Here is a 17,109-nt window from a genome sequence, read left to right as displayed (position 1 = left end):
CTGGCAAGAACTAAGGAGCCCAAGAGACCTTTCTGAACTATTAACCTGAAGATTTCACTCTGCCTGCTCCCTCCGAAGCTCTATGGGCCAGTGAACCCTGTTCAGTTTAAAGCTCGTGTCTTTCTGCCACTTAAAGCCTTCCATCAGTTTCTCATCAGGCCTGAAACAGAAGCTGAACTCATTTCTCGGGGTGACTCCTACCCTGTGCTCACCTAACACCCATCCAGCCCCTTTCTCCCTAACATTGGTCATCTCTCTGTCAGTCAGAGGGAGCAGCAAGACCTGTTTACTGTCTACTGTAACTTCTGTGTTTCCCTGCTCTCTGTTAAGCTCCTTCTTAACCTTAGAACCCTCCTGTACCCTTCCTCCAAAAAGGCTTCCTTGTGGCTTCCCTGACACACCACCTCACCATCCCTGACACATCACAGTACCTCACTATCTCTGACACACCAGCTCACCATCCCTGACACACCACCTCACCATCCCTGAAACACCACCTCACCATCCCTGACACACCACCTCACCATCCCTGACACATCACAGTACCTCACCATCCCTGACACACCACCTCACCATCCCTGACACACCACCTCACCATCCCTGACACACCACCTCACCATCCCTGACACACCACCTCACCATCCCTGACACACCACCTCACCATCCCTGACACATCACAGTACCTCACCATCCCTGACACACCACCTCACCATCCCTGACACACCACCTCACCATCCCTGACACACCACCTCACCATCCCTGACACACCACCTCACCATCCCTGACACACCACCTCACCATCCCTGACACACCACCTCACCATCCCTGACACACCACCTCACCATCCCTGACACACCACCTCACCATCCCTGACACACCACCTCACCATCCCTGACACACCAGCTCACTCTATCACTGAATCCTTAGTCTGTTCTCTGTACAGTGCTCATCATCCTGAAATGTTTCCCTTCTTTTGTTCCTCATCTTTTCTCCTGTAGAGTAGAAAACAAGTTTCTTCTGCTTCTGCAGTTCCTGCTTGGCACTGTGCCAAGGGAGTGTGCAAGAAGACTTGCTGGGTTATTGGTTTGTTTTGTTTGAGACAGGTCTAGGCTGGCCTCAGACTCTTGGTGATCCTTTTGTTTAGCCTAGGATTATATGCTCAGCTCCCTTGCTGGTACTAAATAAGCTTCTTTTGCCGGGCGGTGGTGGCGCACGCCTTTAATCCCAGCACTCGGGAGGCAGAGGCAGGTGGATCTCTGTGAGTTCGAGGCCAGCCTGGTCTACAAGAGCTAGTTCCAGGACAGACTTTAAAAAAAAGCTACAGAGAAACCCTGTCTCGAAAAAACCAAAAAAAAAAAAAAAAAAAAAAAAAAAAAAAAAATAAATAAGCTTCTTTTAGGGATGGGGAGATAGCTCAGCTGGTAAAGTCCTTGCCACACAAGCACGAGGACCTGTCTCCGGTCTCTGGAACCAACATACTTAAGAATAATGCATGGTGCTCCGTGCTTATGGGGAAGAAAAAGACCTCTGGGACGTAACTAGCTGGCCAGCCTAGCTGGGTGAGCAAGCTCCAGAACCGTGGGAAATCCTGTCTAGAAACCCAAGGTGGACAGCTATTGAGGAATGACATCCAGGGTTGGCCTCTGGCTTTCACATTCATATGCTATAGCCACTTCCACACCAATGAGCACATAGACAGACAGACACACACACCTATACGCCTATACCTACACCTACTACCTCTTCCTTGTCTCGGGACTACCTCACCCCTTGGCCTTGCAGAATGTTTTTCATTTCTCTGGGCTTCATAAAAGTCAGGTGCTGCCACCAGGTAACTTGCCTAGATGATTCTGCCCCAGCTTGCTCCTCTTTGGAGGGAAGCCAGACTTCTCTCAGCCATGTGGCTGGAAGGCTTCTCTGAGCCAGGGCACAGATGCTGGGCCATGCCTACATGGGCCTGGAGGGCACTTCTAAAAAGAAGCCGGTGGAAGGGACTAGCCTTTGAATACTAAGCAGGATCTGAGCTTCCCCTTGAATCACCAGGCCTGATATTAAGGGGCTGCAGTTGGCAGATAGAGGGAACCTTGATCACGGCTGAGTTAAATGTAGCTGGGATTTGCAGTGGTATAAAGGGTGCCACGTTAATAGGGCTTCTTTTTCTGAGCCACAAATTGGAGGCTCTGATGCGTGGTGGGTGCCTACATCTGTAACCTAGGGCTCCCAACTGGAGACCAGCCAGAGCGTGGCTGACAGACAGAGGTTGACACGAGGACCTCATGAAGGCCTCAGTCTGCTAGGGGTGCTGGGCTGAAAGGCAAAGGGACCTACTGCATTTTTATGGTGATGCAGCATCCAAGCTAGTGTCTGCTAGGACATGTCATACATCCCCACAAGCTCTCCAGAGGCCTGAACAGGAGCAGTGGTGACAGATGAGCATTTGAACGTGTTCTAGTAAGCATTTTCTCTCCTCTTCCCTTCACAGAAGGATGCCACAGAAAAACAGGATGGCCCTGGGCCATCCCCATGAGCCCTCTGGCATTATATAAGAAAATAAAAAGCATAAGGACACTACACATCCCTGAGCCCTCGCCTGCCTGAAGATAGGATATGGGCAGAGGTTCATCCCATTCTTGCCTCCGGGTTCTCTCTAGCCCAGCTATCAGGTGTCTAACACTAAGACAGAGAGACAGAGACTCTGCTCACATTGTCAAAGCCTTCTTTCTGTAGTGGCATTTCACCTGTATTTTAATAAATAAAACTTGCCTGAGGACCAGAAAAGCAAAAGAGCCACACTGGCCAGCCTTACAGACCAGGCAACAATGACACACACCTTTAATCCCAGTAGCCACACTAGTTTGCCATAGAAACCAGGTGGCAGAGGTGCATGCCCTTAATCCCAGAACTAGAGAGGAATATAAAACAGGAGGAGACAGCTCTCAGACACAGTCTCATTCTGAGATTCCTGGAGGCAGGTTCGCCATTTCAGACTGAGGTGGAGGTAAGAGACAATGGCTGGCTACTTGGCTTTTCAGATCTTCAGGTTGAACCCCAATTTCTCTCTCTGAGTTTTTATCGTGCTCCAGTCTTCAAAGTAGTAGGAGTGCGGTGAACTTCATTTTTAGGAGTGAAATCAAAGCCTTGGTGGGGGAGGTAGATTCGCTGATACAGTGCCCGTCTAACACACACGAGGCCCCATGTTCCTTCCTTCACAGGCACATTAACTGGGCAAGGTGGCACATGCCCGTAGTCTCAGCACTTGGGTGGTGAAGACAGAAGTACCAGAAATTTTAATTCATCCTTAGCTATCGAGAAAATTGAATGGTAGCTTGTGTTGTGTGGATCCCTGTCTCAAAAGAGAAAACAAAACCAAAACAACTAAAGGATCCCAGCAAGTGCAGGTGTCTTCCCAGTGATACACCTGGGCATTAAGCTGCCAGGGAACTCTGCCTCCCTTGCTGCCCTCAGTCTCGAGCAGGACTGTCTGCAGGACAGGGTTGGCAACAGTTTTGTGTTGACAACAATGCTGGACCAACCCTCCTGTGGGGCAGGCTACAGAGCGTCGGGGACAGCACCATCGTCAGTGTGGTCAGACATTGTCAGTTCGTCCAGCATTTTCAAGAGGCTTGTTCGGGAGACGTGCAGCCCTATGGGAGCCTTGCAATCCAAGCTTCAGTTTATCCGAGTCTACATGTCATTTCTGCAGAGAGCAATACACACATTGTCATATAGCTTCCAAACTTCAGCAGCACAAAGGTTGCCCATGAGTCTCTCTCTTCTCCCCTCCCCTCCACAGCCCTTACACAGTTGTCTGGGCTTCTCGAAGAATCTCTGTGGGATGGACAGGTCAGGGAGCTGGGACCCTGGGGTCAGCCTCCAGCACCAGGTGTGCTGGTACCTTTTATGACCTTCCCAGCATTCCTGCTGTCTTCTTGTCCAGGTTTGGATCACCCCAGCCCTCTCTGAGCCAGCCTTCATTAAGATGCTTTGGCTAGAGCCCCTGAAAACGTGCAGAAGAATATTTATGCCCAACCTGTTAGGTTTTTTTTTTTAAATGTCAACAATCCAACGTATTTTTTTGGCTTTTTCTTTGCTGCATTAGGAGAAATCAATTTCCTTTATAGACAGCAAGGTGACCTTCCCTGAGATGAAATAGGAACATTTCTTTTTTTTTCTTGCTAGCCATTGTGTTTCTGATAACTAAGCTCTTCTTACCCTAAAGCAAGAAGGAAAATCCTGTGTCTGTGCACGTGTGCATGCATGTGCCCCCGTGTGTGTATACATGTTGAGGAAGCATCGGAATTGCACTCAGATATCTTATGAAAGGAAAGAACACTTGGAATAGAAGTACCAAATGTGTTGCAATTGTGGAAAAGATGAGAAAGACAGGTAATTAATTTTTAAAGTATGTGTGTATATGTACATACATGCATACATACATACATACCATCATGCGATCCAATTCAGTTTGTTGCACTGGGTAGTAAGTCTCTTTACCTGTCAAGCCATCTTGATGGTTCCAAGAGAGGTAATCTTGGGACCAGAAATTCTACTAGGCCTGGCACATGGCTGAAGTAAACAGTACCCAGGGTCTGTGCTATGGCGAAGGGGCAACAAATATGTGATATAACTTAAGATTCCAGAAAATGGACTGGATCATGTCACTTACCGTGGACTAAATGTTCATAGTTAGTTAAGGAGTGTGTGCCAGGAGTTGAAAGGACTGAGCTGATCCAATTGAGGTCTAGGCAGTTAGGAATATGTGTTCTAACTTCTCAATTCTGTCTGCCTCACAGTAGATGGAATTAGTTTCACACACTACTGTAAAGGCATTAAAAAAAGCTTGCAAGTTGGAAGAAGCTAATTACAGGTTGCTTTATTAGATAATTCGTTGGTCATGAGCTATAATTTGCCCATGGTTTAGCTTAAGTAAAAAGCTGCAAAGGTTTTTGAGTATGGCTGAATAATGAAACACTTGTTTTTTATATATGTGAACCCAGGTTTTAATCCCCAAGACCACAACAAACTCCTCAACCAGCCAACCGTAGAAGCCTGTTTCGCCCTGAGTCTTAAGCGTGCCTCAATGGCCGTATGGTAAAGGATCGGTCGCCGGACTGTGGTGCTACTGGGGTGTGATGGGAGTTGGAGTCTAGTGGAGGGAAGTTAATCACGGAGTGTGCTCTTGGAGGGGACACGGGGTCCTGGTCCTTTCTGTTTTCCTTTGCTTCCAATCTGTCTTGAGGTGAATAGCTGGCTCCCATATATACACCCCACCATGATGTTCTACCTTATAACAGTCCCCAGAGGAACAGTGACCAGCCATAAACTGAAGTAAGCCTTTCTTTGTGTGTGTTTCTCTCTCTCTCTCTCTCTCTCTCTCTCTCTCTCTCTCTCTCTCTCTCTCTCTCTCTCTCTCTCTCTGTGTGTGTGTGTGTGTGTGCGTGTGTGTGTGTGTTCATAGGTATATAGGTACAGGTGTGTGTGCTGGTGCATTTCTCATGTGTGTGTATGTCTGTCTGTGTATGCATGTTCATGTATATATAGGGACAAGAGTGTGTGCTAGGGCATTCTTGGGCATTCTTCTCTCTCTTTCTCTCCCTCTTTCTCTCTTTCTCTCTCTCTATCTGTATGTGTGTCTGTGTGTGTGTGTGTGTGTGTGTGTGTGTGTGTACACCAGAGGATGTCAGATGTTTCTGAGGTACTGTTTACTTTTTTCTACTGTTTTTTATTTTTTTTATTTTTGAATCAGGATCCCCCTCCTAAAACTTTCCAAGTGGCTTAGGCTAGCTGGTCAGTGATCCCAGGTATCTGACTATCTCAGCCTTTCAGTAGGAATGTAAGCATGCACCACTGACATTTGTTTGTTTTTTATTTTCCCTGCATTTACAAGATTGAACTCAGGTCTCCTGCTTCCAGGCTTCCTGTACCTCATGACTAAGCTATTTCTTTTCTTTGCCTTTTATCATTAACTGTTTCTTTAATTGAGTCAAAATGGTTGAACGGAGCTTGTTAGGACTCTAGGTTCTGACCTTAAAAACCCAAGGTGCTCAACAGAGGAAGAAACAGCTAAATGTGTGTGGGGGTGTGTGGATGTGGGCAAGGCTGCAGCTCCTTTAAGAAACTTCAAGGTCTGGGTGGCTGGGAAGCAGGAAATGGGAAGAAGCTGGGGAAGAAGGGCACGGATTCAAGTTACTCCAATGGACCTGTGATATGAAAGAGGTTATATCAACCTTCAAGGACACAGGACAGAGAAGACCATAAACACACATTCACCAAGAGCACATTACTGGGAACTGTGTAGATTGGCTGCAGGAAGTAGGGGACTCTTTCCCAGAGGATGCGGATGTTGTTACCATCTGTCATTCTTAGGTTTAGAGTAAGTAGATGGAAATGAAAAGCCCATGCAGACTAGTGATATTTCTCCCTAATTTCCCAACAGTCACAAGAACGTTAGGTCATGTCCAGAGGTTGAAAGTAAGTGGCTGTTTGTTGACAGAGATTTCTGTCCTGCCCAGTCCTGCAGCCATTTAGTCCCAAAGAAACACACAGAGGCCTACATTAATTATTAACTGGTTGGCATATTATCTCAGGCTTCTTATTAATTAACTCTTACATCTTAACCCATAATTCTTGTCTGTGTTAGCCACATGGCTTGGTACCTTTTATCAGCGAGGCATTCTCATCTTGTGTCCTCTGTGTCTGGGTGACGACTGCAGACTGAGCCTTTTCTCTTCCCAGGATTCTCCTATTCTGGTTGCCCTACCTATACTTCTTCCTGCCTGGCTACTGGCCAATCAGTGTTTTATTAAACCAATAAAACTGACAAATCTTTATAGGGTACAAGAGCATTGTCCCCCAGCAGCTGTTACAGGCGCAAGATCAGTGTGAGTCTCAACTCATCCATAACCTTGCATTTCTCCACACTTGGGATGTCCTGCCCACCAAGGTCAAAGAGCATCCAGGGTCCGTCACACAGGTGAGAGTTTCAGCCGTGTAGTCTCAGTGCTAGCTCTTCTAAGGCAGGTTATTATCAACCACTACAGAAAGCTCCAACTCCTTGCTTGGACCCACAGACAACTCAAAGCAGAGTGAAGTCTGTCATCTCTGCTTTCATTCTATTTCTCTCTCCTTTAGACGTTTGACTAACAGCTTCTACAGTGTTCTGTTCAGATCCCCCTAAGACACCTAAACCTGAGTTACCTTGGATTCCAGGATCAATGGTGCTGATCGGAAACCTTTTTGACAAGGACTGAAACTACTCCCTAGCACGGGGGAGCTGACAGGTCACCCCTAAATAGGGGCTGTTATCTATGTTACAGGCTTGTTGGAATCAGATTGCCCCCCTCCTCACTCTAGAGATGGACTTGGGGGTCACACACACATATTTTCTCAGTCTGGTGACCCTGGGAGTTATCAGGAAGGGTTTCTGACTTGGCATATGTTCATGAGCTCCTTTAGTTCCCAATGCCTTACAGGGTGGTACCCTTTCTGATAGTCTGCTTTGCAAGTGAGACCAGACAGATAGTATTGTCTACATGTCCACTTAGATGCAAAGTCATTCTCTATACTCAAAATGTCATAAAAACCTGATAAAATGGAGTTTCTTAGTCAAGCCATGGTTTGAGAAAACACAATTTTATGCAATATGGAGTAACTTAGGTCAGGATTTCAACAGTTTCTACAGTACCTGACAGTACTAAGTCCCATCTCTTGCCCAGTCATATGAAATCAGTAAAGTAATTGTGGAACTTCAAGACATGTGTTCTAGACCCAGTCTTCCTGACCGTCATGACTCAGTTTCCTCACTGGAAAGTAGACTAATAATGATTTTATTGTGCGGTGGGCAAAATAAACTGAACTGGCATAGAGACAGCTCTTTAAACCATGCAGGGCCCTGAAGGAGTACCGCGGGTTTGCTTCTCTATTCATGGCTGTCTAATCTTCACATCCTATGCTATCTGTGGGGGAAGGAGGCCTAATGGGATTTGGAGCTGGAAGCAGGACGCCACCATTACTAATTGGTTGTGTGGCTCGGCAACTTAACCTCTCCAAGCTTCAGCTTCCCTCCTGAAAATGCAGATGATAATCGCTCCCACTGAACGCTCTTGTGGAGATGAGATGAAATGATGCTCGCAGAAGCACTTTTAAAATTTTGAATTGTTGAAGACCCGTCGCTGGGTTAATATTCCCTCCCAGACGTCTCATATATAGGGCGAAGGATAGCTCTCTCTGTCTCACAGAGGAGCTCAGGGCAAAGGGACTCAGTGGTTCACCCCAATTCCCCTGGGTGTCTGGGGTCGAGTCCAGCCTGGGATGCTGTCTCTGCTCTCAGTAACTTGATCAAACTGCTGGGTCAAAAGCCCTCTCCTGTTGTGCTGGCTTTGAAGCCACATAAATCAAAGCAAAATCCTCCTCCTGCCAGCTTGCTGGGTTCTAATTGCCTCTTACTTCAGAAATGGGAATAATTAAACCAGGAGCTTGATTTTTATAGACCTCAGGTCAGGCTGAGCATTCTGCATCCTTGGTCAATCTCCCCACTGCTTCTTAGCTAATCTTGGAAATAGGAAACCGTCCTGGAGTGGCTCATTTGCATCCACTGTAATGTGTAAGTAAATGGCATTGCTTTTAAGCACCAAGGAACATCCTGAGTTGAGAGAGGACCATCTTCCAGTCTACAAATAACTGCAAGCCTTCCAGGAGGAGCCCCGCTCCACCCCTCTTCAAATATGACCATAAAAGGTTTCTCTAGTAAATGGAGGCTCTCCTTGCCTGCAGGGGGAAGTGTTCGAGGAAGAATTCTCATCTGACAGATGGTAGTGGTGCTGCCAGAGAAACTGGTGAGTTTGACCCCGTCCTGGCCGTGAGGAAGTTCACTCATTTGGAAGGAAGGCAAAGCTATCACGTGTAGCAGAAGACAGACAAGGGTGTTTTAACAAAGCTACAAAGGTCTTCACAACCTGCAGTCTGCACCCGCTTGATATGAGCACGCTAGGCCAGAAGCACAGAGGAGCAAGTCTGCATCTTCTCATTGTGTCAGAAGCTATTGAATAATGATCAATTCACAGGGCTTAGCTGTTTCAATGATAGCAAAATGTCACACACACACACACACACACACACACACACACACACACACAAAATCTGCCTGTTTCAGTAGCCTGTCCAAGGCAACTGCAAGTTCCTTATCCTAATCTCAATTACTGGTATCAATTCTCATACCACACAGCATACGGTGAGCATATGTGTATGTGGATTATAGGATGGATACAAGTTAAATCAGCTCCTGCAGAGAGATCAAGAGGTTTCAGTGTGGGCTGTGAAGAAGTCCTATCGATAAGGTAAACAACCAGACCTGCTGCGGGGACTCCGGGTGGAGTTGCCGGAGACAGGCCTGAGAGTGAAGTGGCACAGTTCCTTTGAGAGATGAGTGGCCAAGCCAAGTCTAGGGCAGGAGACGGTTCAGGAGCAAGAGACGGTGGTTTAGATCCAGACAGGTGAGCGGCGGACAGGCAGGCAGCTGAGTAGTCTGCACCTCATCCGAGGGCAGAAGCAAGTTGGTCCTCACACACACACCAGATGTGGTGACATTCTGGTATGGGCCACACTATCACAGTGTTAGGTGTCTATCACTTTATGGGGTCTGATGTGCCTGATAAGTTCCTGCACCTCATTTCCTTGATATGATTTTAATACACCCATGTGCCTCTACAGTTTCAGTTCCCCACAATAAACACACAGGGTGGCTTCCTTTCTAGTCTCATGAATTAGTCATTTATTACTCGGTGCTGGATTTATTACTCTCTGCATGTGGCAGATGGTGCAGTTTGTGGATCCACTCACAGGATAGGTTTACTTTTCTCCCTCAGGATGGAATCAAAAGCTACTTGTGAAATGGAGTCTCCTAGGCTAGACACAGACTAAGACACCACCCTTTTGTCCAATACAGGGTACAACCTGATTTCAATGTAATTGGAAGGTGAGGAGAGATGTGGAGAGAAGACCTCGCAGGTTGATACGACCTCCTCACCAGGACATCTCCACCGTTCCTCACTCCATCCCACAGTCTGGCTCCTGCTTTCTGCTCACATCCTAGATTGCTGGCTGGGTAGGTAGTGAGGTATCAGGGGGTTTGAAGGTCACTGGGATAGAGCCCTCCTTCATCCTGCGGCTTATCTACTAGGAACTGGAACAATAAGAACTCTGATTGCTGGTCAGAGAATGGGCTCTGAGTCATTTCTGTGCCTTGGAGGGAGATATGACATTCTTATCCAAAGATCTTAAGATTACTCTCCAGCCAGGGGCTTTCTAGGAAAGAACAAAGACATAACATTGTCAGAGTTAATCCAAATGGGACTGTCAGTCATCCAAGCAGAAAACTGTCTGTTCCAGAAACTTCACGAAATAGCATAAGGTCTACCCAAGCATATAGGATGACCCAATGACCCCTTTGACCACTGTCCACTCTCTTCCATTGATGATGTCCCAGTTGGCCCTGTAATGAACTGTGTTTTCTACACTACAGTCTGGTGTCTCATTTGGCCTCTTTTGGCAGAGATCACAGGGATGCAGGAGACCAGAGAAAGGCAGAAAACCTAAAAATATCATTTGAAGTAGCTACGTGCTCCCTCTAGGTGTCTTCTAGAGCTAACTCATCACATTACAACTCCCCTCTTCTAGCACTTATTAGCTGTGTTCTCTCTCCTTCTGCTTCTCACTGGATGCTAAGGATAGATGCTTCAATACAAGGTTACAACTTGGGATGGATTGAAATATAAGCTCAGTCGCTGTCACACTGTGCGACGGTAGGAAGGCCAGTAAACTCTCTGAACTTCACACTTGTCATCTGTAAAGTGTCAGGGCTCTGCTCTGAAGGTTTGTAGCCCCTGCTCCCCAAAACATACGGGAGTTCGGAGGTTTAAAGAAGTCATGACGGTTCTACCTTCTTAAAATAAATGCCATTTGTAAAAGAGGCCAGAGAAAGACCTCTTGATCCTTTCCATGGGAGACAGGATGGAGGGGCACTCTCATGCAGTGTTTGTTCTCTCTTCCTACCGTTATGTGGGTCCCAGGGATCAAACACAAGTCTCATCTAAACTTGAGATGCCTTTACCCACTGAGACATGTCAACACCTTGTGAATGCTTTTATATTCCATCTTGAAAGGGCACATCTGTACTCCCTATTGTAGAAAGGAGTCTATGTAGATACACTATTAACAGCTTAACATTCTCCTAGTGGTTTTCTTGCTGTCTTTCCTTTCTCTTGACATTTCTCCACATATTTCTCATGTTTTTCTGATAGTATAAAAGCCTAGCTAGAGTTTTTTTTGTGAGGGGGGGGCAGTATATAGGAAAAGAACTAGTGTTTTGTTTGTTTGTTTGCTTTTTATAAAGTTCTTGTAATGAAACATCATGTCCAAAAAGCAAACTGGGGAGGAAAGGTTTATTTGGCTTACACTTCCATATTGTTGCTCATCATCAAAGGAGGTAGGAATAGGAACTCAAGCAGGGCAGGAACCTGGAAGCAGGAGCTGATGCAGAGCCTTGGAGGAGTGCTTCTTACTGACTTGCTCCTCAGGGCTTACTTAGCCTGCTTTCTTATAAAGTCCAGGACCACTAGTCCAAGGATGGCACCACCCACAATGGCCTGGGCCCTCCCCCATTGATCACTAACTAAGAAAATGCCCTACAGGCTTGCCTACAGCCTGATCTTATGGAGACTTCTTCTCAGCTGAGGCTTCGTCCTCTCTAGCTGGTGTCAAGTTGATGTAGAGCTAGCCAGTACAACTGACCTCTTGTCAACTCAACCCACAAACACATCCCCATTAGGCCATTCTGTTCTCATTCATCCTCGAGATCTCACATTAAAAACATAAATAACTTTAATTCAAACAAAAGTTCAGTACATTTGACACATCCAGTCTCTTTAAAAATCCAAGATCTCTTTTTTTTAAAAGTTTAAAATCTCTCAAGTGTGAGCTCCTGTAAAAAAAATAAAAATTAGGTTAAATAACCTCCTTACTTCAAGAGGGAAGAACCAGGGCACCATCACAAATGGAGCAAAACCAAATTCCAGCTGCATGAATAACTCAGTGTCCAATGTCTGGATCCATTCATGATCTTTTGGACTCCTCCAAAGGGCTTGGGTCACTTCTCCAGCCCTGCCCTCTGCGGCACACAAAGCTTGTCTTCCAGGCTCCGGCTGGCTCCACTCCACTGCTGCTGCTGTTCTTGGTGGTCATCCTGTAGTACTGGCATCTCCAAAACGCTGGTGTCTTCTGCTGCAACTGGACTACACTTACACCAGAAACCTCTCCTAGGCTTTCTTTATGGTGTCAAGCCTCAACTTCTCTGCACTGACCTTCCAAACTTGGGCCTTCAACTGCCACTGAGGCTGTAGATTCACCAGTGGCCTCTCCTGGCCTCACACGGTGCCAAGCCTCAGCTGCTCTCTATGACCCCATTCATGCCTTCAAAACCAGCACCACCTGGGTGACTTACACTGAAGTTTGACTGCCAGTGTGATGCACAACCTTGGCTGCCTCTGCAACACAGACTCTGTGTGCTGACTCCCAGGAAACGCTTCCCAGAAGAGTTCACCTCAATGATGCTGGTCACTTCTTAATTATTAATTTCTCAGCTCCAGCTGACCAGCATCAAATACAGCAAAGGAAAGACTTCACTTTAGCAGTTCTGGTATCTTGTTAATCATAGCTGATTCTTCAGGCCCAGCTATCCAAACCATAGACTCCTTATTCAAAATAGCAAATGGTCCCGTAGAGTCTTTAAATTTCCCTCTGGAACTTCACAAGCCAGGCCTCTGTCATCTGTATCGTCCTCAACGTTCTTATCTTCAATACGCCTACAAAACAGTTCACCAGGCATTGAACACTCAGTGGTTTTATTTCTTAAAGTTCCAAAGTCCTTCCCCAATCCTCCCCAAAACAACATAGTCATGTCTGTCAACAGCAATACCCCATTCCTGGTACCAACTTGTCTTTACAAGGCAATGCTCTGCAGGCTTGCCTACAGCCAGACCACAGGAGGCATTTTCTCAACCGAGGCTCCTCTCCTGCGATGGCTCTCGCTTGTGTCAAGAGGACACAAGACCACGCAGGACGTGTAGCCTGTAATAAATAACACCTTTAGTTTCACATCAGATGTACGTTATCCTCTCCCATTAAGCTTTCTTTCTTCGTCAGTTCTTTTTGTGGGCTCAGGTGCTGAATAGAAGAGCTTAGGGGCCGATCCTCCCATTGTTATTTCATGAGCTTGTGGAAAGTCTTTTTTTATTATTTGGACCTTAGTCCATGATAAGTAGTGAGACTTCCTCCTTTCGCTTATATTGCATTTGTCACCACCAAACATTGCCACCCAATTTCTCTCTTCTCCCAAATAACCTGCTTACCCATTATTAAAAAAAATGCATTCCCAAGTGCCACCCCCAGGTTAGAGAGCTCCTGTGACAGAACAGGGAAAGGAGGGATGAGAAGGATGAAAAGGTTTGTTTATCTGGAATATTAAGAATAATAACCGCCTTTCTCTGGGAAAGGCTGTCCCTCCCTACTTCATAGACTGGATGACATGCCTTGCCCAATGGCTTGGGAGCAGCAAGTGTGAGCCCTGTGGCTGCTGCGGCAAGAACAGCTCACTGGGTTGTAGTGCGAATTCTAGTTGGCCTTAATAATAAAATCCCTGAGTCTTAAGATTTTAGGGGTTAAAGCTGAAAGACTAGAGAAACAGAGCTGCCAGGTACTAGTTCTTGCCTCTATGAAATCCTCAGACTGAATGGGGAATCCCATCTCTACAGGTCCTCAGACTGCATGCCATCCCAAAGAAACCTCAGACCGCATTTGAGCTCCCGTCTCCTTCCCCTTATATTCATCTCTCCGCCCAGCTATATCACTCCTGTCTCTACCTCCCTAGTGCTGGGATTAAAGGCATGTGATCCCAAGTGCTGGGATCATCTTTGTTTGAGCTCTGTTTCTCTTTTAGACTTATTTAATCTTGTGTAGCCCAGGGTGGCCTTGATTTCACAGTGATCCATCTGCCTCTGTCTCCCCAGTACTGGAATTAAAAGGTATGTGCCACCACTGCCTGATCTCTATGGCTAAGTAGTGTGGTTAGCTCCATCCTCTGATCTTCAGGCAAGCTTTATTTGTTAGAGTTCAGACAAGACATTACCACACTGGGTGGCATTCAAACAACAGTACTTGAAGCTGGGAAGTCCAAGACCAGAGTGCAGTCAGATTGGCAGTTTGGCGTTCCCATCTGTACAGACAGCACCTTGCTGCTATGTCCTCATGTGGAGGAAGGAGTAAGGGTTCTCTGAGTCCCTTATTCATAAGGATGTAATCACCTCCACAAAATCCTCCTGGGAAAGGCTTGGTGGCAGGTATGTGAGGCAGTTGGCCACACTGCGTCTGCATTCAGAAGCAGAGAGATGAATGTGGTTCTTGTCTTTCTTTGCTTTGTATTCTATGGAACCACAGCCCATAGTCTAGAGGCACACATTTAGGGTTGGTCTCTCCACCTCAATCTGATCTAGAAAATCCTTCAAAGATGTTCCCAGAGATTTGTCGTCTATGTGAGTCAAGGACCCGTTAAGTTGCCCATATCCACAAACTATGGCAAAATTAACCCACTGTGGTTAACCGTCCCTGCTCCCTTTCCATGATCATAGCCCCCTCTCTTCCCACCCCCAGCTCCATCCCATGGCAAAAAAGTCTCTACAAATACTAGTGAGCACCTGAGCTTGCAGGGCTAGAAGTAGCCACACCTCATACAAGAACCCAAGTGTTTGCTGCCCCTGGACCTCTGGACGAGAATGCCAATGGCACAGTTCACTCTTAGGATGAAGGACCAGGGTTGGTAACCATTTGTACCACTCAGACATATTTGGTACCATGTGTTGAGGTAGTCCCAGGATCCTGACACCCTGAGCATCCTCTAGAGGTAAGGGCACAGGCATGGTGCCTGTCTTGATGTGGCTGTACATATTTCTGTCCCTTGGGTTAGGGACATCATTCAGATGAGTTCCTGGACATGCTCTGAAGGGAAGAGTACAGGTTTCATGCCTCTATCTACTTGTGGTCTCATGTATTTTCCCCTTCTGGGTAGAGGCATAACTGATCAAGATTAGGTCTTTCTAAAGTGGGGGCCCAGGGCATAATGAATCATGGTGAATACTCACTAATGGGGATTGCTATACCTGGCATTGTTATAAATTCCTCACTAATTCAGAGACCCGGAATCATTTCTCAAATTAGCCAGGTCTCTCATCTCATAGGAGACACAGCAGGGAAGGAACCCAGGCAGCTGGATTGTAGAAAAACTGTACACACTGACTCTCATGTCTCCACATATGTGTGACTGGCCTGTCTCCTAGACACCACATACAGTGCAGCAGCGAAGGGGGTAAAAAGGAAGAAAAACGGAAAAGGTTTTGGTTTCAAGGCAGCTGGCTCTGCCTCTTCATCAGGGAACTTCTTCTTTCCATAAGGTTAGAGTAGCACCATGAGCCCTCTGGAGGCAGAGTCATGAATGCAAAAATCTAGGCCTGTTATTATTAAGTCTGTTTTCATTAAGATGATATTCCAGTTACTATGGATACCTAATACATTAGTCTAAAATGTATGGAAATAAGAGAATCATTTGCTGTGCTCCTAAAATCCACAGGCCAAGAATCTCAGCCGGACATCTCCTACAGTTTACAAGGTGTGGGGTATCAGCTAGAAAACTTGGTGAACTGGGAGCAGAAGGCATCATCAGAAGGTCAACTCACAGTAAGGGACAGAATCATCTGAAGATCTGCCTACCCACAATGAGGCATTGAGTCAAAGACCTGTCCATCACAGCAACAGGCAGAGTTATCGAAAGACCCTCCCACTCATGGTATGGGGCTGTTGCTGGTTGTGGGCTAAGAACCTAGCCAGAGCTGAGGACCGAGATGGGTGTGCAGTCACCGCATGTGGCTTGGGGTCCTCATACTTTTGTGGTAGGAAGGAAGAGAGACAGACAAAGAGAGAGAGAGAGAGAGAGAGAGAGAGAGAGAGAGAGAGAGAGAGAGAGAGAGGGAAAAACAACCCATTTTGTGAGAGAAGTTGACTCTGTAAGGTATTCCGTTTGCGAGGTGGCCTCTTCTTTGTAGGAAAGAAGGTAAATCTAAATCACTATACACTTCCCCTACGGTGTTGGGGATGGGAGATATTGGGGCTTTACACACATTGGATGCACACTCTACCTCAAGCTGCCTCTGACCCTCTAATCTCTAACTTCCCTGTTAGTAAAGTAAGCATCAGACTTGAGTCTCCTTCCCTTGCAGCCCTTCCCCTTGCTCCAGCTCCTTGCCTGGGCACTTGCCCAGAAGCAGTCTCCCTGCCCCCCCCAACCCCTTCCATGTTTGCTTCATCAGACTGTGGCATTTAACCATAAATTCAAAGCAAACTCAGAGATTTACTTTATTCTCTAGGTATTTCCCATACACGCCTGTTTTTAAACTTGTTTTTTCCTGGCTGATCTGTCATTTGTTACCAGAGTCTGGATCAAGTAGGATTTAGGAAGGGCAGGAAGGAAACGAAGAGCTCTGGTTTATTAGTTGGGCTTCCATGCTTTCAATGCTGCCATTGTGCAAAGTGCAGCATGCGGATTTGTTTTCATTTCTGTGCAGTGCTCGGTCAATGTCACACACCGTGAAACATCGTATTATAAAGCAGGTTTCGTGTGAGATGCTTTTGCCCAACTGAGCATCGTATCAATGCTCTGACCACATTCAAGGCAGACCAGGTTAAGTGCTGGCATTTGGTAAATTAGATGTATTAAAGTTCTGTCTGTGCTTAATGATATTTTTGAGTTGTGATGGATTTATCAGGATGGAAGCCCACGGTAAACCAAGAGCCACTTGTATTTTCCTTGTATTACATTGTTCTAGTGTTGATTGTCTTTTGCTAGCCTCGTTCCTGAGGCCTCTGCTGGACAACCTGAGATGAGCAGGGAAAAGACCTGACCCTCTCCTGAAGTTTTCTCGGTCTGCTTCGCCTCCTACCACCAACTGTTGCTCATAGCCTTCCTTCCTCCCGCGTCCAACTCGGTTGTATGCATTTCCTTGTCGTTAT

General features: G+C 46.4%; 1 long non-coding RNA gene across 1 annotated transcript in view; it reads left to right on the top strand.

Annotated features, from left to right (window-relative positions):
* LOC119828051 overlaps positions 1 to 17,109 on the top strand; it is a 115,153-nt gene that overhangs the window by 96,513 nt on the left and 1,531 nt on the right. The window contains exons 2-4 of the long non-coding RNA XR_005287744.1: positions 8,773 to 8,834; positions 9,944 to 10,102; positions 15,674 to 15,889. This is a non-coding gene — a long non-coding RNA (uncharacterized LOC119828051). The remainder of the gene's footprint in view (positions 1 to 8,772; positions 8,835 to 9,943; positions 10,103 to 15,673; positions 15,890 to 17,109) is intronic.

This window comes from Arvicola amphibius, chromosome 12 (assembly GCF_903992535.2).
Source record: "Arvicola amphibius chromosome 12, mArvAmp1.2, whole genome shotgun sequence".
NCBI classification, from domain to species: domain Eukaryota; kingdom Metazoa; phylum Chordata; class Mammalia; order Rodentia; family Cricetidae; genus Arvicola; species Arvicola amphibius.
Note: the sequence above shows the minus strand (reverse complement) of the source record. Positions and strands in the feature narration are given on the sequence as shown.